At 41.1% G+C, this 23,930-nt stretch overlaps 1 protein-coding gene across 14 annotated transcripts in view; it reads left to right on the top strand.

Annotated features, from left to right (window-relative positions):
* foxp1b (forkhead box P1b) overlaps nucleotides 1–23,930 on the top strand; it is a 148,498-nt gene that overhangs the window by 20,772 nt on the left and 103,796 nt on the right. For 9 of the 14 annotated variants that reach the window (XR_005691739.1, XM_040002994.1, XM_040002997.1 and 6 more), the window contains one exon: nucleotides 11,872–11,915. The exons of 4 other annotated variants lie outside the window; for them this stretch is intronic. The gene's annotated coding sequence lies outside the window, so the exon portion shown is untranslated. Of the gene's footprint in view, nucleotides 1–11,871; nucleotides 11,916–17,378; nucleotides 23,927–23,930 lie in introns of those variants that run through there. One more of the 14 variants, XM_040003003.1, reaches the window with a different exon arrangement.

A 23,930-nucleotide genomic window follows, 5' to 3' on the forward strand; every position in this document is an offset into this window, starting at 1 on the left:
TTTGGGCAAACATTGTCATTACTGTTGAAGTGTCAGCTGCTTTTACTGAATACTGCTGCTGTTTTAAAGCTTCTGTAGAGGTCTTGGGTTCAGATTTAAAGAAAATGTCCTGATCTTAATTCCAGCAGACTTTATCATTGAAAGAATTTGATGCAGTTTTCTAAAATACCTAATGCTCTGTTTGGTGTCCTCTAAATGTACAATTTTTATTACATTTTCCATAGAGATAAAAGCATCCTGGCTGTAGCATATAGTCTTATTTTGACAGATCAGTTTCTGAGTGATTTTTTTTCTAGCCCGGTGGGCAAAGCTAAGCCCAGGCCAAACACTGATGCGCTGCAGTCAGCAGCTGCATGCCATTTTCAGCTCAGCTCATTCAAGTGTAATAAAACAATGCAAGAAGTGCTGGAGGATTGCGGCCCTGGATGCTCTCGCTCTTGAAATAGGACCACCTTTCGGGCAACCGTATAAACAGTAAGGGGAGCTGCTATCCTGTGAGTTTCTGTCGTTCATTTAATTCATCGGGCATTCCTGTTCCTGCTGTGTCCACGATCAGAAATATTTGATTATGTAACAGGCCTGGTGGTTTGTAATCGTATCAAGAAAGACCTTCAATAGTTAATCAAAAAATGAATGTTTGCACACTGCACCAGTCTCGAAATCCACAGCGATTCATGGACTGCGAGCTTGTCATGTCTCAGTTGTTACCTTCGTCATGCTCCGTTGTTCAGTTGCATCTCCTGTTATAATGCACAGGGGATTAGCAGGTAACAAGGCAGCAGCACTCCTCTGAGGATGTTGCGCGTGGCTTTGAATGTCTCACACAATACAACATAAATGAGGCGGGGGGTGGGTGTCCCACCAAATGGTGATTTCCCAGCTACACAGGGAGCCTCCTCCTGGATAATGTGGTAATGAAAGGTGACAGGAAGGACTCAGGGTCTGGAACGAAGCCGGGGCAGCTGGTCAGAGCAGGAGTATAGGAAGTAGTGTGCACCCGGGCTAAAGTGCAGCGAGAAGCAAATTAAAGCTCATATCTGCCATCTCCCTCGCCTCCCTGCACTTTCCTGTTTGGACTTGAAGGTGATTGGGAGCCAAGGCGGTGACAGTTGACGGAAGCTGCGCGGAGGAGAGAGTATTTATTTACAGTGAGATGCAGCGATGCTTGTTCAGGATGCGGTTTCACGCAGGATGTGCACCCCCTTCTCCACCACCACCACCACACACACAGACACACACCTCCTCCCATCTTTCTCATCTCCACCCTTACACTACAATCCCCAGGTTTGATCAAGAATGGGAAGTGGGTTATTGGAGAGGAGGGGCTGGCCTGCTGCAAGCCAGGCAGCCTGTATTGTGTAAGAGGCTGGGTCTGGATCCAGCCAGCAGAGAGCTCACTCAGCATGTCTTCCTGCCTAACCCAGGAGGTGGTACCAAAGTCAACATGGGTCACTGAAAAAAAGGAGTGTGTGAAGCACTAAGATTGTATTGTGTGACAGAGATTTTCTTGAGGTGTTACATAATCTAAGTAAAAAAAAAAAAAGGCAGTGAACAAAACGGAGCCTGTGAGAAAAGCTTACATTTAAAACAGTGTGTGTTTTAAGAAAGTTCAAATGAGTGTGTCAGGTACCCTTCCAGGAATTCTACCTTGTAAAGCAGGGGTGGGCAGGTAAGGGTGGGGGTGGGGGTGTAAATCCCAATAATTACACTGTACACTGGTTGAAGTGCAATTACCATTGTTGTCACCCTATAATACACTATTCACTATTTTAGTAAACTGCTCATTTTAAAACATGCAAGTGTGTGCAACATCCTTTCATACCACCCAGGAGGAAATATCCTGAAACTATTAGTTGATTAGTCAGATAAAAGTGAACCTGCTGCAGGCACACCTTTTTTGCTTTTTCATTAGATTCCAACTTCGGCTTTCGTCTGGTAGGATATCAGATGGTAAGCATGTGAGTGTGTTGAAAAGGTGAGCCGTTCTGATCTCTGCTCACTAGCTGTCATGTCGGCATTAATCCGTCCAAAGTTTCAAAGGCAGGTTTTATGACCCGCCTTACGGCCTCATCTGTGTGGACAGCAGCATCTAAACTCTGGAGAACCTGCCACATAAAATCCACATCTGTTAAAGCCTAAATTGTAAAACAGCCCCCACATGTCCAGGCAGTGTTGAGTTAATAATATACTTAAAGTACAGCTCCCTGCAGCAACGGCAGCCTATTGTCTTACATTCGCTTCTTTGGGCAACACTTACAGCTCTTTGAATAACCCTTTTGGACCTTCACAGACTATTTGTTTTTTATTTTTTTAAATGTTTTTGACAAGTAAAGTTTAGTAGTCAGTCTCGTAGAATTATCAAAATTGAATTTGTAACAACCAAGTGCTGAAACCAACAAGAATGGACTGAATCTACTTTTACTTGTAGTGTAGTTAAAGATCAATATGAAAACGACAGACAATTTTTATTAAATCAGAAGTAGGATTAGAAAGCAAAAGCAAGTATTATTCTCAGTCTTGAGGTTTGCCACCACTGTCCAATATATAAAGGATGATTAACACATCTGTGGGTGATGCAATTTAAACAGCAGTTGTCATTACAGATACACAGTTGCTACACACACGTTTGTTGTCACAGTCTCTAAAAGAGGAAGTATTGCTTCTCCTCGCTGGTGAATTCAATCATTGCTTCCATCAGTGCTCTCAGAAGTCAAATGTACTGCGCGTTAACAAGTGCTTTCTGTGCTTCTTTTATCCCTTTTAGTTAGCCGTGTGCTAGTCATTTCTGTCGTGGGACACATCTTCAAATCTGTGAAGGTAGCTATTGACCTGACAGGAGCAGCATGTGGATGTGACTCACATATACAACAACATAAATTTCGGTACTGATTTGAGGTTTCTTCAAAGGCATCTGGCAAATAACCTAAGGGAGAACCACAGTGCGGCAGTCGAGGGGGAAAGATACATTTAGAATAACCATGAAAAGCAGACATTATTGGTGGGAGGGCAGATGAGTAATGTAAGATAACCAGTTACCACATAGTTCTTTTTTAGGTGTCTCGTGTCAATGACTTCAGAACGTTGAGGATTTATTTAAATTAACAAGGTACAATTGACAGAAAATACATTTTAAATGTTATGTGACTCAGTAGCTAGAGCTATCGTGTATTCTACATGTGTTTGTTAAATTGGTTTCACACAGTGAAGTAAGTGTAGGCACAAGTAAAAAGCTAAAAAAGTTTGGTGTCAGAAAGCTTTTTATTGTTATTTTTACTTTTGGCTCTGTGTGATGTCAGGTAGAGGGGATATTTTTGATATTGTCTTCTAACAAAGTACAACTGTGGCTATTACTACAGCTCCACCCACCTGCTATTTATGACAGTTGGGGGGAGGGGTACGTGAAGATTATTTTGAAGTGTACAAAAACTGTTTTACTAGAGAATAAGAGCAAAAAATATGCAGCTCAAAATGAGCAGGATTATGAATTAATTAAAATTAGTGAATTAAAATTCACTAATGCATTACAGCACAAGTGATTTGATCTAAAAGTCTTGACATAAATAGGCAGTGGCTGAAAGTCTAGGACTTTCTGTCTGTGCTTTTGTAATATCTGTATTTATGGGGGTAAAAAGAATTTGCAATAGCAATATACTGCAAAGTTTATTTCCATTCACAAACCAAACATTCCCTCTTTAAAAAAGTGTATTTTAGCAACATTAGGAAGTTCAAATAGATTCATATAGTATCGTTAAATGCTTTTATCGGGTCGGCAGACTCGGCAACAACACTTGTAACTGCTCTAGACGCAGAGGGAACAGTCTTAAAGTGTTTTTATTCATCTATGGCAGTGTATGTAGTAGATGATGACAGCCTGGTCACCTCTTCCTTCAATTGGTTTGGATTTTCTATTTACTGCTATACACAATGCTGTGTATAGTTGGGTCTTAGACTAATTGATGTTTTGGAAGATGAGTCCAATTGGATGAGTCATTAGGCCTATTACCAGAGTTTTATTAAATGCCCCCACCCAAAAGGGGGGAAAAAGTCCGCTCTGGAATATTTCCTTCCTAGAATAACAGGCGCTTGGATTGGTAAAAGGCAGATAATATATGTGTGAGATTGATCAGTGAGTAGCGACCCCATTATCTCCTGAGATGTTAATTACACTGTGCTCAGCTTGCATGTCAAAAGGCAGATAATTGAAGAAGGTAAAAGATGTGCCACACTTTATTTATGCTTTCACTTGCTGGTAGAGGATTTGCTCTCTCTTGTATGTCCTCTTCCCGCCTCATCTTTCTTCTCTCCCTTTTTTGTCTGCAGTGTATTTATTCTTTGGTAATATCACATTGTCATATAGCTGATACATTTTTGGAGTTATTATTCACAGTCCTCACTGTGACAAATGTTCTGTCCTGTCTCTATGTCACAGCTGTCTGCAGGGGCTGTAAAAATCCTAAAATGATTTAAATGAAATTACCTGAATTCAAGACCTTTAAAGGTTCTTGTATTTAGATGTTAGATAAATAGTTTTTTTGGACCTCCTGAAGATCTCTGTGCTGCATTCCCCCCCCCCCAATTTTTTATGTGTCACTTATGCATGTGGACACATTGATAATTGCAATCTGTTTCTCAAATCAGCAAAGTGGAGTACAACCTCTTACAGGCCATCAAACTGAGGGAAGCTGCAACTTCTTAAACCTTATTAAATGTCTTAAACGTCATTGCCAGTTCTAGCTGTTTAGTCTTGGATTGTGATTCATGGAAAGTAGCTTTGCATGATTCACAGTTCAGAATATTTTCTTATTCATCATTTTGGAGCCCACCAGTTTTCTTTTAAGCAAACTCTCATCTGATCGGTTACCCTGAGTAAACCAAATTAATTCTCTCATTGGCTTCGTACAGGTCAGTGAGCAGAAAATAGCTGAAAGTGAGTTTAAACCAGTGGTTTGCAGTTATTGCTCAATTCTTTGACCTGATTTCATGAAAACCTGGTCATGGTTACTAGGAACATTCACCACACCATCAGTGTACATTTGTTAGAAAATAAATAAAGACATTACAAGTCCTGTTTAAAATTAGCTGTGATTTACTGTACTAGGATAATGCTGTGTAAAAATACACATGAACCATATATATATGCTTGGGCTGCAGTGGCTACAGCTGTTAAAGCATGAGCCAGAGTGTTGGAGAATGACAGACGAGTAAAAGAATGATGATGGAAACATTTTTGGGTGAGTTTTAGTACTTTAATCCGGCACTGGAATTACAGCATCTGTCCAGCGCAGTCTTCCCAGGTGTACATTGAGATGAGTCTGTGAGAAGCAACAGAAACTTATTTGCAAAAATACTGTTGCTATTGTCTTTTTGTTCTTTCTTTTCTTTTCTTTTTTTTTTTAAAACATTGTTTGTGTCTTCAGCGTAGTTCCCCCCACATCTGAGCACACGGTGTCTGTAAACTTCCTATTGACATTGTATAAGCCATAGGGGACATTTTGTATTTAAAAGAAAGAAAAAAAAGTCTTGTTTGTTTTTCGCGTGCTTATAGAGATAGCGTTTCCTGTGGTTTCCTGTGGTATCTCTGTGTGCTGCAATTTACAAGTGCACGTGAATGCCGTCTGCACTCCCAAAAGTGAGAAAGTGCACATACATACACACACATATACGCAGCTATACATACACTCTGATGTTTTTTTCTTCTTTCTGTGTTGTCATCTTTGCTTGGGGCGGAGCCTCAAGGAAGTGGTCAGGCTGTGGTCATCTGTCTTTAGGGCTGATGGACAGCAGCATGATTTAGTGCATCACCTGGTGGACACTGTTAAAAATGAGCCCCTTAGATGGCATAGTTAGACATGTTTTTTCAGCTGTTGTCTACTTTTATGCACTTTTTCCCTCCTTGCCTTACGTGGGTGAAATTCATTTAATCTTTGAATCAGAGTTTACAGTGACATCATTGGTGCAGAGAATAAGCAGCTGCACTGACGGGAAAAGAAGGAAAATTCACCCCTTTATGAAATTGTGTTCGAAGGCAAAGTTGAAGGTCAAGAAGGAGTTTATAGTAGGACTTTTTTTTGGAAGTGTTGAAATAAGAGAGCTGCTTAAAAGCCCACCTCTTCCTAACAGGAAACCCAGTGCAGAGATGAAGCCGAGGGGTGTAGCGCAGTTTCACCTTTGCTTTGACATCTTCTGGCTTTTCTTTACTTTGTCTGACCAATATCTGAAATCCATTAGCATCTTCCTACTTGTTTATGTGTAGGCCAGGAGGCTCCAGGAGGCAGACGGTGAACTTCATTGAATTTAAGGTTTTTATGGTATTAAGTTGAAGTGTCTTTTTCTCATTTTGACCACTTTTTTGTGTGCCAGAGAAAGACCTCTGATCTCTCAGATGCTAGCAAGCTGTATTTTGCTGTGGCAGTGCAGCCTTATCTGCGCTTGAGGTCTGTACTTTAATGGGGTTTATTGATCTAAACAACATCAGGGGTTGCGGTGATGTTATTAAGGCAGAGATAACTTCTGTGTAATTCCACTCCAACAATATATTAGCCTTTTATTGGTCTAAATAACTTTGCCTTTTAGACAGTAATGCACCAGTAAGTCACAGCAGCTCTTCATGTCGGCAGGATCTTAATAAAGCATTTCCTCTGGACATCCTGCTGCAGAGAGAGTGAAAAACGACAGGTTAAAAGGCATGCTGGGAAGTTTCCATGCCATCACTGTAAATTATCTCTTTTGAATACATAAATAAAACTAGAAGCGAGCTGTGAACAGGAAGGGGTGGAGGTGGGACGGATTGGTGAAAGTTAATACAGATATCTTCCAACACTCTCTGTTTCACACATGGAGGTGCTATAAGGAAAAACATAGGATGTTCCAAAAGAAGCCAAACTGGAATACGTGCAACGTCATGTAGGCAGTAGCCGATCAGTGTTGTGTGCATGTGTCTGGTTTTTCTTTTTTTTTTCTTTTTTTTTAAGAATGCTTCTATGTAATTTTTGAGGACAAGTGTAATTTAGATTTATCTACATTTGTGTTTTCATTTGAAATTTTGAGAGAAAATATATACATAACATTACAATTGTGGTCATTATTGTAGTAACAGTAAAAAAAAATACAGTCTAACTCAGTCATTCTGCTTAACAGAATTGATTTAGATGCAATTAATTTATAAAACAAATGCACGGTTTGATTAAAAAAAACAGAGTAGGGTTTTTTTGTGGCTGCTACAGGTTTGGAAAACTGTTTATTTCTTTATGTATTTTTGAATAGTTATTGACGCGTTGCCCATGGTGCATTGTGTGTATGCAAACTTATTTAATGGACAGTTGCAATATTTTTTTCCTTTCAAGGGCAGCATGCTATATATCTAATATTTATATGAAATAACGAAGCCATTTATCTAGAAGTGTATTTTCCAGGGGTTGGGGGTAGGGCTTCATAATTTGCAGCTATTTAAAGCCTTGGTTTTGGTAATGAATTATTTTGTCATCTCGGCTGTGATGAGATTCATCTTTAATAACTGTAACAATTATTTTATTAAAAAGAGAAGCCATGCATTATGGCTATCTCACCAAGGTCTCAAGCTGGAAGGAATTCTCATTAAGAGCATTATATTACCCCGGTGTGCTTTCAGTTGGATGTCCCGCTGAAATTACATTAGGTGTCAACAATGTTTGTGTTAGAAGTAAGCAGTCATATTTACAGAGGCTAGCTTTTTTCATTTGCTGCCTGACACTGGGAGATGTATTAAAAAAGATACTAATGCTCCATATCTGATTAAGTCACGTACAGTGAAACTCCTTTAAAGTGTTGACTTTTAATATAAAGCAAGCACTGTTCTGTCATCAGCAAAGACGTAAATCTTTATTCAGAACTTTTGATTGCTTGAGCTTTTTTATTTATTAATTTTTTTGTGATTTATTTAGCTGGCACACACGACTGTAATCACCCCTCATTCCCTCCATTTATAGCTCCCAAACTATAAGCATCAGGTTGTTTGTGTCATGATTGATTTATCAGTGATTTTCATCTACATCCTGTGTTCCTTCTGATGGTTAGCGTGGTGTGCAACATTGTATTTTGTTAATGGTTCCAGGCCCAGGGTTGCTGCTAATGACATGGTTGTAATTGTTTGTCAGTGTGATAATGTGTGATTTCCTATTTCCATGTGAAGTTGGACATTTGATGAAGGAGGGATCTTGTCAGGAAGACAAAGTGCTGTCATTTGTCACCAGCTAAATGAGCTTCTCACCAGACATCCTCTCAGTTTTCAATGGCAATATCATATTCACGGATCCCCTTTTGGGCCATTGCCATGATTTCCACATTATCCAGTGCATGGTATTAAAGAAATGAATTTAGCTTGTTCTGGCTTCCTTCTACACACGAAGCACAGAAATCCAGATGAAGGCAGAGATGTATTAAAATCACCTGATTTTGATGCAAAGGTCAGACATTGTAAAACTGAGATTTGAACTAAATCAACTATGAGAAACATGGTTTCGCTCTCTTAGTTTGTGCTCTTTGCTGACATATAGAAATATGTTAACTGTATTTCCAGAAAGACAGAAGTGAAATTACTGAGTTTGGTAATCTTTTATTCTTAGTGTTTGCAAGCAGTCATCACTTCCTTAAATTTAACATTTTTAAATGGAGAAACGGTTTCATCATCTTCACAGGAAAGACTTTGTCAGTTCATGTCACTGTGTACCTTTTTTCAGGGGCAAAATATGGAGTCAAGTTAAGTTGAATAAATATGATTTTTGATTTGGGAAAATGAAAGTTGGGAGTTTGCTGTTGCTGCCGTGCTAAACATTATTTTTACCGAAATTTGGATCATTTCTTATAGTTGCCAATTGATTAAAAATAGCTGCGAGTGATGCATGAACTGGGTTTGGGTGGTGAAATGGGGCATGCCAGAAATAGTTGGGGTCAGTAGTTGTCGTAGAACATGAACATGACAACTTTCATTGTTTGCCTGAACATTGTATATTTGTCCGTTTCACATCTCCTGTAACATTAGAAACTTATGGGGCACATGATTGCAGCACTTGAAGGTCTTTGAAGTAGTTGTTCCCTTAACACACTGCCTTTGTTTCTGATTAAGCTTGTTCCATATTGTGGGGTTGGGGGGCAGATTCTTCCTAGTTAACAATCTAATGAGCCAAACAAGACAAACAAAAGAGAGGTGCACCGAATAGGTCTCCTGAGGTCGGGGGAGCTGCCTCATGTCACAAATGCTCTTCTGTCTTCCTTTTCCACTCAATATCGATTCATGTCTTCAGTGGTTATGCGATGTCCGCTGTACACGGGTGGTGTAATCAGCTAAATGTAGCCTCTGCTTTCTTATTATTACCTGGGTGCTTAACACTGGTGGGGGTTTTTTTCTCTTCAAGGACAAATGGTGTAGGAGAAGGCAGATCCCGTGTGAAGTCCCTGAGCCCTCGCCGAGCGGCAGATCTCTTTTCAGCGCCAGCTGTTCTCTCAGATACACCAGGCCGTGCTGAAATTCTCTTAATATAATTCTAGGGGCTCAGGAGAATAGTGCAAAACAAGCGTGCCAACGAGGAGAACGTTGAATTTTTCATCAGCGGGCTTCAACTAGCTGAGTTAGTGGGCAGCGCTCTCATTCATGAGCAGATGTTCAGTGCAGTTACACTCTGCAGTTAATGTGAACTTACTGGCCTCTCTGCCATTGGCTGCAAGGACGTTGGCAGCAATCTGGCATCTGAGAATTACTCCCAGTAAAAGGCGCAGTCCTGGAAAGCGTTGCCCCGGCCTTTTTTAGCCACTTCCCAGCCCAGGAGCTGGATTGTGGACAGGGGAAGGCACTGACAGCTCATCCGTCTTCAGTCCGACAGTGATGAAACACTCGCCACTGTTTGCCGGGGGAATAGCACTGAAATTCCTGCAGATAATTTTCACATTTTACGTTCACTTCTAATGACTGGATAGATGTGAACCAACGCCACTCAGCAGGTGAAATATATTTCAGGTGTGTCTGAAAAAGAAGTACTTAAAGATACCTGCCTCAGTTGTTACAGTGAAAGAGTACATACAGATGTATTATTCCAGTACCCCTGAAAGAGGAAACTGAGAGAGGAGGCACCTGTAAGGGGGAACAGTTTGGCTCTGGTACGTCTGTAGCTGTAACCAGCTGGTGCTGTGGTCAGCCTGGTGGGCTGTATCCTCTCCCAGCCTGGTGCTTCAGACATCTGCATGCCCAGGCTGCCTAGCTTGAATTTGATGTGGTCGTACAGATCTGTAATAGTTTCATCCAACTAGGCAAAAGGCTGTTTGACTGGTGTGTGTGTGTGTATGCGACATCAAATTTAGTAGGTGGCATGCCAATCATCTCGAGCTTGTGTGAAAGTCATCACAGTAAAGTTGTGCATATGGGACTTAAACAGTGCAAATGACAAGCTCTTGTTTCTCTGCACGTCTCATTTTCACTTTCTAATTGGTCGTTTTCAGGTTGGCTTTACGAGAGCAAAACTAATTAGTGTTTCTAAATTCAGCAGAAAAAAAAGCAGTTGGGTTGATTGTTCTGGTTTCCTCTCCTGTGTCAGGCGCTCAACAAGAAAATAAGACTAATCATTTTCAAATTGCTCGTATTTTTAAACCCCAGAGCTGAATGTCATTCCTGGTCTCTTGGCATTTTGTTTGGCAAGATCAGGGAACCGTGGTTGCCCTCTCGCCTGTGTGCTGTCTTTGTGATTCGTGGGAAGTTTGGACTTGGGGCCAGTGGAAAAAAACAATGTGTTGTGTTTTAGGTGGGGTTGTTTCTGCTTTGATTGGGAATGTCCTGCTGACAGGAGCAGCCTCGCAAGTTTACAGTAGCTGTGACATTGGCGTTACCTTTATTCAAAGTCCTCCAGCTGCATTGAGCCCTCAGGAAGCCCAGCGCAGGCCCACATGGGCGGCTGACGGCCCAGAGAGAGGAGAATGAGCCCTGTTTGAGTTGGCAGACGCTCCCCTCTTGGGGAACTTTTGCTGCCTTTGCAGAAAGGCCAGTGGCGGCAGCTCTGGCGGGGCGGCGGTGATTCTTGGGGCAGGATGGGCTTTTTCCACCTCTCCTCCCATTCAGGAAACACATTTCGCCGTCTCTTCCCTGCGTGTTTGCAAACGGAGGGAAAGAGTTAAGGCGAAGGGGCATGGGGCAGTAGAGCTGAATGACAGAGCACGGCTGTAAGAGGCTGAGTGCTAATGTGTGGCAATTTGAAAAGGGCGAACAAGCTATTTCAGAAAGCACGAGTGTTGTGAGAAGTCAGTGCAGTGGAGCTTTATTTATACTGAACAAAAACATTTACATTTTAGTGTTCTGTAAAACATGCTCTATTTTTATTTTTCCACCGCCACTGCGGGGATTCATTCTTCAGAAGGCAGTAATTAAAACGCGGTTGATCTTAGGTTAGGGAGGAGGAGTGCTTAAATGCAATTAGAGCAATGTTCAAATTAATTTGGACTCAGTTACAGTTGTTGGAATTTGTCATTATTTGTTTAATCAAGGGAGTTCTTGTTTGAGAGACTAAATCTAGATCCACTGATATGTAAACGGGCCACTGAGAAGCCTGTTCAAACCTATTATCTGCCTGACATGAATATTAATTTGAAAGTGACCTTTTTTGTGACCTTTCAGTTTTGAACTCACACTTAACTGAGAGGTGCATGTGGTTGCGTGTTGTGACAGCATGGTTATTATTGAAAAAGCTGATTGTGGAAAAATAAGTATGTTCTTGCTTTTGTCACCTTCACGTTTGAAATAATTTCCACTGTTTCTCTTCTTTTTTCCATTCTGCCACCCCCACCCCTTAACTTTCCTTTACTACCTCCTCTCTTCTTCTCTCCTCCCCTTCTGCTGACTGCTTGCCGATCCAGCCAGGACACTCCAGTGGTGACATCCTGTGGAGCCATAGATTAAAGTAAGTACCTCACAGAAACATCAGTAGACACCAGCATTTGGTTAAGAAACACGACTCGTGCACCAGCTTTTGGTGCATTCTTCCTAATGTCTTCTCAAAGAAGGGCATTATATGGTAATAGTTGTGAGTTTGAATGCCACAGGATGATAAGAAAGGTTTTGCATAGTAACCGATTTCCTCTTTTCCTGATGCAGTTGCATGTTGACATGAGTTTGAATGCTTAAATGCGTGCAAGGGGCCAGGTCAGTGAGTCGTGCTGGTGTTCAGAGTTAACTGTGAACCTGAAAAGTAAAGAAAATTGCAGATAGTGTGCTGGCTCATGTCTGCATCCCCAGACTATCCTAGAAGTCATTACTCCTTGTGTGGTGTATAAACACGTCAAAAACAAACAATGACCCTGGGCAGACTCCACACTGCAAAACAATTTCAAAGCCTGCAGTGTAGTGTAAACACAAAACATGGCTAACCTTCACGCAGGGAAGACTTCACCTTAAACCCGGTGTTTGTTTTATAGTCCCTGTCGACCTTGGTCAGATATAGTTTACATCTCTTTGGTTCTTTCAGGTCGATGTAGCTCGGGTTCTGTGCTGACATTTACGGTTGAAGCTTTTCAGTAAACAACATGTGGCTCGGAAACAGACTATTAATGGAGATCTTATTAGTCAGGTGTTCACATTAAAAAAAGATAGAGATGAACTTTGCTCACAGTGGTGATTGTGACATGACTGATATTCAGTGTTGTTGTAAACCAAGTGTAAACACTGCCTCGCGGGGTGTAGATTTCCCATACAGACACTCTATGTATCGAGCAATGAATATTCATTTTCTCCTCTCGTAGACTCTTCTGCCTCTGTGAGCTCTTTCACACTGAGCCGGGGGTGACTGTAAGGCGAGGTGAACCCATATTTTTAATAAAGCCCAGCTGCTGAATGATCAAATAGAGTCTCTAATTAAAGCCTGAGTGTACACCCATGTAAAATTCTCTCTGGAATGCTAACAACCTGTGATATTTCCAGAGGAATTTGCTGTGAAGGTCTCAGAGAAGGAAAGGGATTCAAGTGTTTGGGGTTCAGAGGGAGGAGGGGCAGTGTTCGTGTGGCAAGGCAACATGTTGTTCACATCCGTGTCAGATTGAGGCTAATGAAGGCCAGGCTGATCCTTGGATGCAAGCCTTAAGTAAATGATCCCTCTTTGAATATATTAGCGCTCCGTAGCAGCGTTGTGCCTCCCTGCCGTGCCAGCGCTGCTACGTGTTGTCTCGTGGTCTGACGAGGCCAGTCGAAATGGCAGTCACGGTGTTCGATCACGCCGTGTACCGTTGAGTGTGATTTCAGTTTGTTTTACAGCAGTGATGTTACATTGACTTGGTGGTGAGGAAGTACTCTGGCTGATCATTTCCAGGTTAGTGTGTCTGCAAAACAGTTTGATAGTAAATGGAAAGTATGAGTGTTGTGTCATTTGGCAATGTAAATGAGCCATCTCAAATTTTTCCCCACCCTCTTAAGAGGGATTGCATTTACATAGCAGGCAAGGGTTTGATACTCAAGCAGATGGTTCGTGTAGACAAAAGCTGAATTTACTGTTATTTTTAGTGTAGTTTTGAATTTAGTCATTTCTATTCATTTTTGTCTTTTTCGATTAATTTATTCGACAATAATCGGAAAAAAAACACACTTTTAAATTCAGTGAACAAACATTGCTATCAGAACTGTTTCCACTGCAATTTATGGTCACAGCAGCACTTAACATGGAAATGAATCCTAAGCTAGTAATTATAAAGCACTTTGGATTATTAATTGGAAAGACAAGGACATAGAAATGAAACAATTGTGAATGCACCCCTTCTAAGCTGCTGTAGCATCTCATTAATAAATACCTTTCTGGTTCTTTAGTGCTGTGCCCGCCTTGCTGATTGAAACAATGTCATTTGATTTTCGCTGATAAAGCATCTGTGCTTCATAGATGGATGGATTGGATGGATCCAATTAGCCATAGTCATCGCTCATGTATTTAAGCTGACAGTGGAAGTCTTGCGTAGAATATCCTTGATTTTGGTAGTTTTGTGAGGCGCTCATGCAGAGTACTTTGAAAGCCCATAAAGAGCGGACTGTGAAGAATGCTCCCTTGATGCAGCTTTGATTTACAGCAAATTTTTTCAATTAGACGTGGGAGGGAAGTAATTGATTTTCAGTAGGTAGTGTACAATGATTGGAAATTCTTAAAGGATGAGAAAGTGACCAAGATCCATAACTTTTTTCCTTTCACTGTGTATTATATACAATCAGCGCCGCAATTACTTGGGGCTTTTACTTAACATTTCATACAGGTTTTATTAGTAGGTAATGCATCTTTTTATACAGAGCACTCACATTCTACAACCTACACATTTACAGCAGGTTATGAGGATTGATGGCTTGTAGTAGCAGCTGCACAGGTGCACCTAGTGTCTCATAAGGCATTCTGACCTTCTGCACAGCACATACCATGCTGGCCTGTTTGTAAACGCCAGCCCTGTTTGTAAACACGAACAGAGAGATGAGAAGCAGATTTGCCCCGGTCGCGCTCACAAGACAGGCACAACACAACGTGACAAGCAACAGATGTGTCACACAAGCTGAAATCAAAACAGCCGTCCAGCATGGAGTTGTGCACACCATCAGACATGGATGCTGTGATGAGGCGGGGAGGCAGCGAGCACTGCTGGCAGATGAGACAAGGCAGCGCCTCTGCTGCTCCCAGCTTCCTGTCTAGAAGAGGACAGGCCTGTTTGTAGGCTGCTTTGACACTCCTAGTCACTTTGTCATCTGGGGTGCTCACTGCAGCTCTGATCACATGTACACATTGCATTCAAAGAGCGTCATATCAGCCGTGTGACAGGTAGGCTCCCAATGAGACAACAGCCAAAGGGGATGTCCTTTTCAATACACTGTGTGAGCACAAACGCACAGTGCGCCAAGGCAAAATAACATCATATGACATCATTCGGAATGCTCTTATGCTGTCTTCTCTGTTTGGAAAGATGGTGCGGGTTTGGTTCTGCCCTGCCTAATAACAGAAAGGCCTTTATGGAGATGCATGTCCACTCCGTACAAACCGACAGTTTGACAGCAGCAGTAAAAGTGCAGCTTCACACAGGCAGCACACTAATGATATTCTATCATATAATCTGCCTTTTGCCACTGCCCCATAAGCAAACAACACGGCTTCACTTTGAGCCATGGGAAGAGAAACAGGAATCCGTCATCAGAACAAGTGCATGAATGAAGGTGCGGCAACAGCTGCTTGACTGAGCACATACAACAGACTGTCACCCCACATCTGTTTACCACTTTGACAACCACATGAGTGTTTATATCCATGAGTGTAATTGAGCTATTTTCCCGAGGGCAGCTGTAACCCACACTAAGTTATAGCCCAACTTTCCATTAAAGCGTGGGGGGAAGTTTTACTGATAGCAATCACGCTCAGCAACACTGCTATGTAAATACAGCTTATCAGCTTTGCCAATTTGGTTAAGTGGCATGTACGTGGGTGATTCAAACATCTAGCTCTGTGGCTGTGACACTGGCCACATACTGGAGACATTTAATAAACATTGGTAACTTGCATTATTAACAAGTATATATGCAGCAAGAACATAATAATGAAAATGATGGCATGTCAAACCAATATTGTGCGGAAAAGATGCAAATAAACTGAAAAAATATTCAGGCTGCCATGTGGTCAAACTTAACTGTCTGCATGCAGCATGTACAGTATATGGAAATTGAAATGGGAATATCTAGATCTAAAACGTGCCATTTAAATATTCAAATGTTAACACCAAACAATATAATGCATTATGGCTTTTAGTATTTGCATACAACTCTGTTTGCTGCTGTAAGCTGGGGGTAATACAAGGAAGAGAGAGGGAGAAAGATAGTGAGGGAGAAACACTGAGCGGATATGGAGCACACAAACAAAGCCTTTGTGTGCCAGTAATAGGAAAATGACATTTGATTACTGTGTGAATTTTTATGGTAGCTTAATTTAACAGTTAATGGTTATTTTGTATATCTTTAAGTCTTTACTGTTTTAGGGAAACTACAACTTCCATCACACACTGAACCTTTGCTAATTTGTAGATGGCTATGTCTTGATGCATGCTCAGTCATCCAGGTAAGTAAACCCCAAAAGGTTGATTCTGTTCATCTGGACGTAACGTTTTCAGTGGGAGAAACGTTTCGTCACTCACAACAATGGGCTGTGACCTCACAGTTCCCCATTGTTCATTCTGTGGTGCTAGTTTCAGGTACTGTTTGTAAGGTTGGGGAAACCTGCAGTCAGCCGAGACCAGTGTTGGGTAAGTTACTTTAAATTAGTAACTTAGTTACATTACTAGTTACTTCTATCAAAAGTAACTCAGTTACTTCAAGTTACTCGTTACTTTCAGAGTAACTAGTTACTAGGGAAAGTAACTTTGGCTTTACTCAGAATTCTCTTGTTAATGTTTTGCTTCCTTAACTGGATACCCAGCAAGATTGCCAGTCTTCTAGCTTGCTTACTTGCCACAAGTGCACTGTGCCACCTACCAATAGAAAGGAAAAAATAATGTGCACATTTCCACGAGAGAAATCCCACGCCTGATTCTATCCTAGCCTGCTTTTTACATCCAACACAAAAACTGCAGTCGTGGTGCTTTCGATTGTACTCAGAACTCGGAAATTCTGCCTTCTGAATAGGAAGATGTAGGCAACACCAGACTGCAGATGAGCTGCATACAGAGCTGGACTGGGACAAAAAAATCGTCCCAGGCATTTTGACTAGAGACCGGCCCACCATTATAGGAAAAATCATAAAGCCTTTGAATGAAAATAAACACTGTTGTGACAGTGATGTACACTGTTCTGATGGTATATATGTATCAATCTATCAATTGTTTGTTGTAAGACTCAGATAATTATTTTTTTAAAAGTGAGACATTTTAAATGAGAATAAGAAAGTATTTCCTTGTGCCCCCCTTTCCCTTTTAATTCCCTACATGGACCCCTGGCAACACTTTGCTAGACCCGCCCCTGCACAGTTACCAGCTGTCAGCTACTTAGAAAAGGATCCTGGTGTTATTTGTCTCTCAGAAACAGTTCATAACTTCTCTTCAACACATTCATGTTAACTAAAAGGTAAACCTGTTTATCCATCACCTGTTCAGCTCTGATGATTCAGTAAGGACATCTCCTGGTTTCATCTTCACGTTTCCCTCTCACCACATATTCAAACCGATATCATGACCAGCAGCTTTACAGCTGTGGCTCCAGCAAACATCAGCTGATAGTAGAAATTAATATTAAATAAATTCTAACAACAGCTGATCCTCTTGCGTCCCTTTTCCTTCATCCACCTGCTGGCCTCCACCACTTGCTAATGTTATTGAATCTGTGGAAGCTCCGCGATAGCCACCACACGAAGTAACGAATAACGAGCCTATCTAAATCCCAGTAACGAGTAACGCGTTCCTGGTTTTGGCATAATAACTAGTTACCGTGCTCGTTACCACAATAATAACGTAGTTACTGTAACGCGTTACTTAATAACGCGCTAGTCCCAACACTGGCCGAGACGGAAGAAGTCACTTGGACGAGTGACGAAACGTTTCTCCCACCAAAAACGTTACGTCCAGATGAACAGAATCAACCTTTTGGGATGTAGACGGATAATTTTAAAACAATGTAGATCAGACGTTAGCTGAAACTACCATTTATTCTTGTTTGATGGAGGTCATGTTGATACATGTTTTTTCTATACTTTCCATTTTTGTAAAATGTATTCCCAGTTGCAGCGTCTCATTTTCAAGTGAAGTTCATTCAAGATGTTCAGAATTTGGCCATTATTGAAAAGCTATTGCACCTGGTAAGGTTGGGGAAAATGTTAAAATTATCTGTACTGTCTTGGTTTGCAAGTTAATCATTTCCCAAATTGAATTCACATAGGGGCAGGCCAGTAAGCGAGGTCAACCACTCACTGACAGCCAATATATTTGTCCAGTCGCCTTGCCCAAACACAGGAGAAGTGCTTCTGTAAAAGTAGAAACCTTTAGCTCTTGAGAACTGTGTCAGATTTATTTATTTCCTTGTTCTTAATCATTCATTTACAGTTACAAATAAACTGCTGTATTTGTTACTGAAGAAAATGCTTGTTTAAGGAAATGAATGTATTTATTTATTGTAGCACCTGTGACTTGCTAGGTGGCAGGATCAGATATCACATAGCTACAGACAAATGAAGCAGTCGTTTGACCACAGGAACAGTGGCTTAGTTTCACAAAAATACATTTCAAATTTAAAAAACATCATCCACAGATAAAAAAAACAAGGTCAGTGTACAGTGTTGATAAGAAGGTCGTACGAAGTCTGAAATTTAACTTGCTTATAGCTGTAGATACCCTGATAATGAGGTTGTTGACTGTTAACTGATGCTTTACCATGAGGACACTTCTTCACTCTGCACCACTGTCTGCTCAGCTGTGATGCGCCTCTGCTGCATGTGCCGTTGACAGTACTGCAAAGATGTGAACGGCAGAGTCATTGCTGCCCTGCAGGACAGACTACAGGACCACAACATTTATAAATACCCCCCCATCTTTTTCTGCTTTTTGTTCTTGTAATAAAATTTTGTTATTAAGTTTCAAATCTGTGCATATCAAACAACAGATTTGCAAATATGCAGCACACTGGTTTGGAAGAAAAGGGCCGTGAGGAATAGATTTCACTTGAGATAATTTTAGATATGTTATTAACATATTTCTCTTATATTAGAAATATACAGCACACAGATACAGAGGGATGGTGAAAAGAAGACAGCAGGACAGGAGTCGACCGTGGTCACTGTCTGACAGGGTTAAACTTAGTGAAGGATTGCCAGTCCAAACTGTGACATCTGTAGCCACCATCAACACATACTGTAATTAAGTGGAATCTGTGAGCTTTAATTCTATTTGCTGTCCAATAACAGCTCCCTGTAATGAATAATTTAAGGAATAAGGGAGGCTGTTACTTGACGCCTTTTCACTTTGCGTTTAAATTTAGCTGGTGTCATTGTCCGGCAGTGTGATTAATAGTTTATCAGTCTCGACTATACATCTCCATGAAATATCTCTTTCCATCTGTCATTGAACTGCACATGGAAATTGGTTAGATTTTTAATCAGGCACAGCTTAGGCCAGTTGAAAAAGGAAAATTACCAAAGGAACCTGCTCTCACAATGCACTCACATGCAGGTAAGACACTGGATGTCGTTTGTGGAATAAGTCTTTCTGCCTCTGTGGCTCTGCTCACAGTTCATCTCTTTTTTTTTTGTCTTTTTCGTATGATAATTACATTGAGACCTCATACAGGCTAGAGTGTGCAGCCTAAATGTGGTTTTAAATAAGCCTGAGGTGTGTAACAGTGAAAGTGAGTTGTGAAAGAGGCGCCTGCCACAAGGGGGTTGACCAGTGAGCCAGAGATTGGCTTCCCTGTCAAATAAAGATTAGGTCTTTATTTCACAGTCTAATCCCTGCAAATCTCTTATTGAAGAACTTGGATGGTGCAGCGCTTCTAATGGCACAGAGACTTCACTGTCTGCGTTTCTTCTTTATCTCTGAATGTACACAAGTGGATACAGCAACCTCTGGTCCCGGGTTAGTCAGTCTATTTAATCTGGATTACAACTCATATTAAGTTGACCAAGGTTACCATAGTTCCTACTAACAAGCTGCATTGCATTAAAGCTGCTCGTGGCTTTTTACATTCTGCTGCTACGCTGTAGCCAAGTTGGGGCTGTATTGCGACTTTTCTAGTTATTGAATATCTTCATTTTTCCCCTCTCAACTATGCAGAACATTCTTTTTATTGAATTATTAATGTGAATTTTGAATTATTGAAGGAAGATAATTTCTGATCAGATTAATATTAACTCCCTGTGAAATATTAATGACTAATGTTAAAAACGATGAACTTACAGAACCATTAATATAATCATAAACAGACATAGTAGTGGTGACACAGAGTCAAATGTGCCAGGGCCGCTCCAGCCTCTTTTAATGCAGCTTCCCTTGAGGTTGGTGAATGTGAAATATTGCAGGAGTCTACTTTGTACTCAGAAGCTTGGCTAATGTCATTGGCCAGCCCTGCCCCCGGGGCTGGCGGCGGTGTCACGGGGGGAAGTTCACCAGCATTTGTCTCCAGGTTACCTTTGTGACCTTGTCCACAGATGACCTGAACTATGGCCAGGGGAAAAGTCACAAAGATGTTTTGTTGTTAACATTAAGCTGGTCCCCTTATCACCTCCACTGATTGGCAGCGCTCCACTGACAGCTCGAGTTATTCTGCTCCACCCCCAACTTTTGCTCCGAAGCCTGGTGGCTAAATACGACCGATCATTCTTTATCTGTTTTTCACAAGGAGTGGCACAAAGTGAGTTTCATCATGCAAGCCTTGAGCAGGTTAAATCTAGTCTTTTGTCAGTTTTGATTAAAACTCTCTTTAGATTAATGATATTCAGCAAAGATTTGATCTATCATTTGCCATTCTTTGGGTTTGTTATTACGATCGTCCCATTGTATTTATAAAATATGGAAATCAGACAAAAATAAACCATTATTCTAACATAATGGTAAGCACCTCGAAAATATGGTTACATTAATTATGTTTTAAATGCTAATGCCAGTGAAGAACATAATAACGAAGACATGAAAGACTCTCTATTCAAAATCTGATAGCCAGGGAGAAGCAAATTATTTCAAATATTTGATATTTAAATTATTTTCAAATGAACTGAGACATGAGTAGAGTAGAGGCGAGTAGTTTCCCCTGGTGATCCTTCAGGGTCCTTTGTTTCCGTGGTGTGTCTCCAGCTCATTAATGTTCTAAGCATGTGAGGGAACCAGACCATACCCCATAACCCATAGCCGGATGACACCTCAGGCCCAACACACATGCAGTGCATGCGCATACATTCACACACATGCACACACGTACACAAAAATCCCTCAGCTGTTTAAAGTCCACTGGCTCTTTCAGGAAGTGATGGCCGCCGTGCTGTCCTGATTAAAATGACAATAGTCTAATTAACTCGACCCCAGTGTCAGTGCACTAAACGGCTGATGGCCCGCCAGTTCCTGTTTGAAAACCCTTTGTCTCCTCATCATCCAAAAATATGACTTTTTTTTCTTCTTTTTTTTTACAGCAAAATGCCTCAACCCCATTTGACGGGATTTGCTAATGGCAATTATTTCTCATGAGCTAATTAAATCTAGGCAAAGTTTTCCATTCTTTTTTTCTTCCTGCTGCAGAAATCCGTCTGTACAATCCTCCTGGGATTTTTCATTCACGGTATAATATCACAAGCAGCTTCAAGCAATGCTAGTCATTTAGATTATATACAATTGTAAAGAGGTGTTTTGGTGTTCAGACTGATTATATTTGCTTTTTTTCTACCACTTTTAATCGAATCGTTTATTGATCCAACATCGTGATTCTTTCAGAGCCAACCCAAAGCCCCTGCTGGTCAACAGGTCAAACCGCCTGATAAAAAGGAGCCAAAGATGACGCATTCAAGCAAATCGGCCAAAATCTTTTAACCTCCTTAACTAACAGTTTTTGAAAATGAGACTTTAATCCAGCCCCCATTAATCTTTTGCATTGTTTGATGGACTCGTCTAAAGTGCGGAGGAAAGAAAAAAGAACAACAACATTAAAAAAAAAAAAAACCTTTAATGACTGAAGAAGAAACTGCTTTTTGTTCTATTATCCTTCTGTTGGTGATTAAGGTCTGTAGGGAGATAATTACGCTTTAGTCTGGAGTTAATGAAATGAAAACTTCTCTTTTCTTGTGGAAAGGAAGGGCAGATCTTTTGTACTGCTATCTGCAGACATCTCCCACCCTTGACAGGGCACACAGAGAATTGGTTTTGTTTTAAGGTTGCAAGCCCCCTCCGCTGCCTGTCAGTCCATGGATGATATGAGGGATCTGTGAATGAAGCCAGAGTCAATGAGGTCTGCCTCCGCTGCACTAGTGAAGCTTTCTGTTCTTCCTGTGAACATAAAACATGCTGTAAAACATCAAATGACAACATCACAGGAGGTCATCAGAGTAAAAGAAAAATAAATAAATAAAATGCATGTTCATTCTGTGTATTACATGCTTTAGTGTTGTTACAGCAACAAGCATGTGTTCACCAACAAATGACCCCGCTTTGTTGAGCACCAAAGGAATGCACAGATTTGAATTTATCACATGGCAACACGGGGGCCATATGTGTCATCTGACTTCAGATGCCCCTTTTGAACACGTGGTGCTGTTGACTAAACTATTGTACGGTACAAATGGTGGCCAGAGAGCACATATTATGCTGTCCTTGTAGAAGTTCACATCTGGTGTGAGGAGCTGTGTGTCACTTAATGTGTGTGTGTGTGTGTGTGTGGGGCAGCAGCACCTCCCCACCCCTCCTGTCCCTCTTGCCCCTCCAACAGCACTCTCACATTTCATCATCTGTTCTCCAGCGCTACGGTGCTCCGGCACAAGTTGGCCGCTCTGGATCCATCTGTTGTTATTATTTTCTACTGATAATTGGCTTGAACAATGGAATGCCTGTGTCCCCCTTGCCTTTGAAACCCAACACCCTGTTTATTTTCCCGAGGTCTCATTTCTGCTCTTTTTCCCTCTATCCTACCCTCTCTCACCCCTCAATTTCTCTCTCTCGCTCCTCTCCTGTCAACTTGTGTCACCTCACCCCTAGCCCCTCCTTTTCCCCTGATCCATTTGAGAGGGTTTCACATGAAAATTGCATCTTTGACTGGCCACATCAGTATGTGTCACTCAGCATCTGATGCTTCTCTCTAGACTTTCTGGAGGGGCTCAGCTTCCATTCTTTTTGTTTTGTTTTTACTAAGATAGGATTTTCTTTTCTCTCGCTTTTTTCAGGAGCTTCCCACTTACAGCACAAACTTCTGCATTCCTGGCCCAAGAAACAGATGAAGCAAATAAGAAGGTGTGGGGGAGGGATCAGGGGGTGTAGAGAGAAGAGTGGGAACAGCAGAGTGTCTTTAGGAAGAAAGGCATTGGACGATGGATGTTCGTAAAAATCACTTTTTCCTCCCTGCTAAAATTCAGGTTTTCCACCAGGGGGTGGGAAGAAGAGAAGCATATGTAAGGAAGAACAAGAAGATCACAAGGTGTACTTTCATTTTAATCGAGGACATCATTTAATAAAAGCCCACACCAAAAAATGACCTACTTACATTAATTAAATTTGATATTTAAAAATTTAATTAGTATTTTAGGTTGTAATTAAGTAGTTTCATGTTGAAGACTTCATGCTCTGGTGACATTTTTAGACTGGTACATTTTATTTAGTCAGAATTTTATCCTCAGCCTTGCAGAGTGCCTATTGATGAAGTAATTAGCTGTGTGTATGTAAAAGTAAAATGCTCATGTATGGTGTTTGACAAAGTGTAGAGAAAGTCAAGTGCCTTCTGTGTAACTGTTGGGAAATCCTCTGTTCGTGTCATCAGAGGCATGAGGAAGTTTTTTTTTTTTCTTTTTTGTTTTTCCTGTTCTGTTTTTTTGACCACGCTGATGTTCATTTGTTCTGTATGCTCTTGTCTAATTAAAAGAGGCTAGGACAGGTAGGGCTCCCAGCAGGCGTCTGCTCCGTGCTAGTTCTTCATTTGCTGAGTGTTTGTGTTTATGCAAACGGGCCTCTTCCTGCATATTTAATTTAGAGCACGGCGCCGACTTTTGTTGTGTTTTGACCACATACCTTTAGTACCTCTCAGCTCTTCCGTCTGGCTAGGCTAGTTCTCTCTCTCTCTCTTTCACTCTCTCTTAAACACACATGCAAACTCACTTGACTACCTCATTACTACTTAGACTACTTTCACCGCCAGCTTTCTCCTCTTCTTCAGAAGTGGATTTCAAACACTCAGTGCTTGGAGGAAATATGAATGAATATACAGTTTTGTAAACATGATGAAAGTCTGTTTAACTGTTGGAAGGTAA

This window comes from Simochromis diagramma, unplaced genomic scaffold (assembly GCF_900408965.1).
Source record: "Simochromis diagramma unplaced genomic scaffold, fSimDia1.1 OVJJ01000646.1, whole genome shotgun sequence".
Classification (NCBI taxonomy): domain Eukaryota; kingdom Metazoa; phylum Chordata; class Actinopteri; order Cichliformes; family Cichlidae; genus Simochromis; species Simochromis diagramma.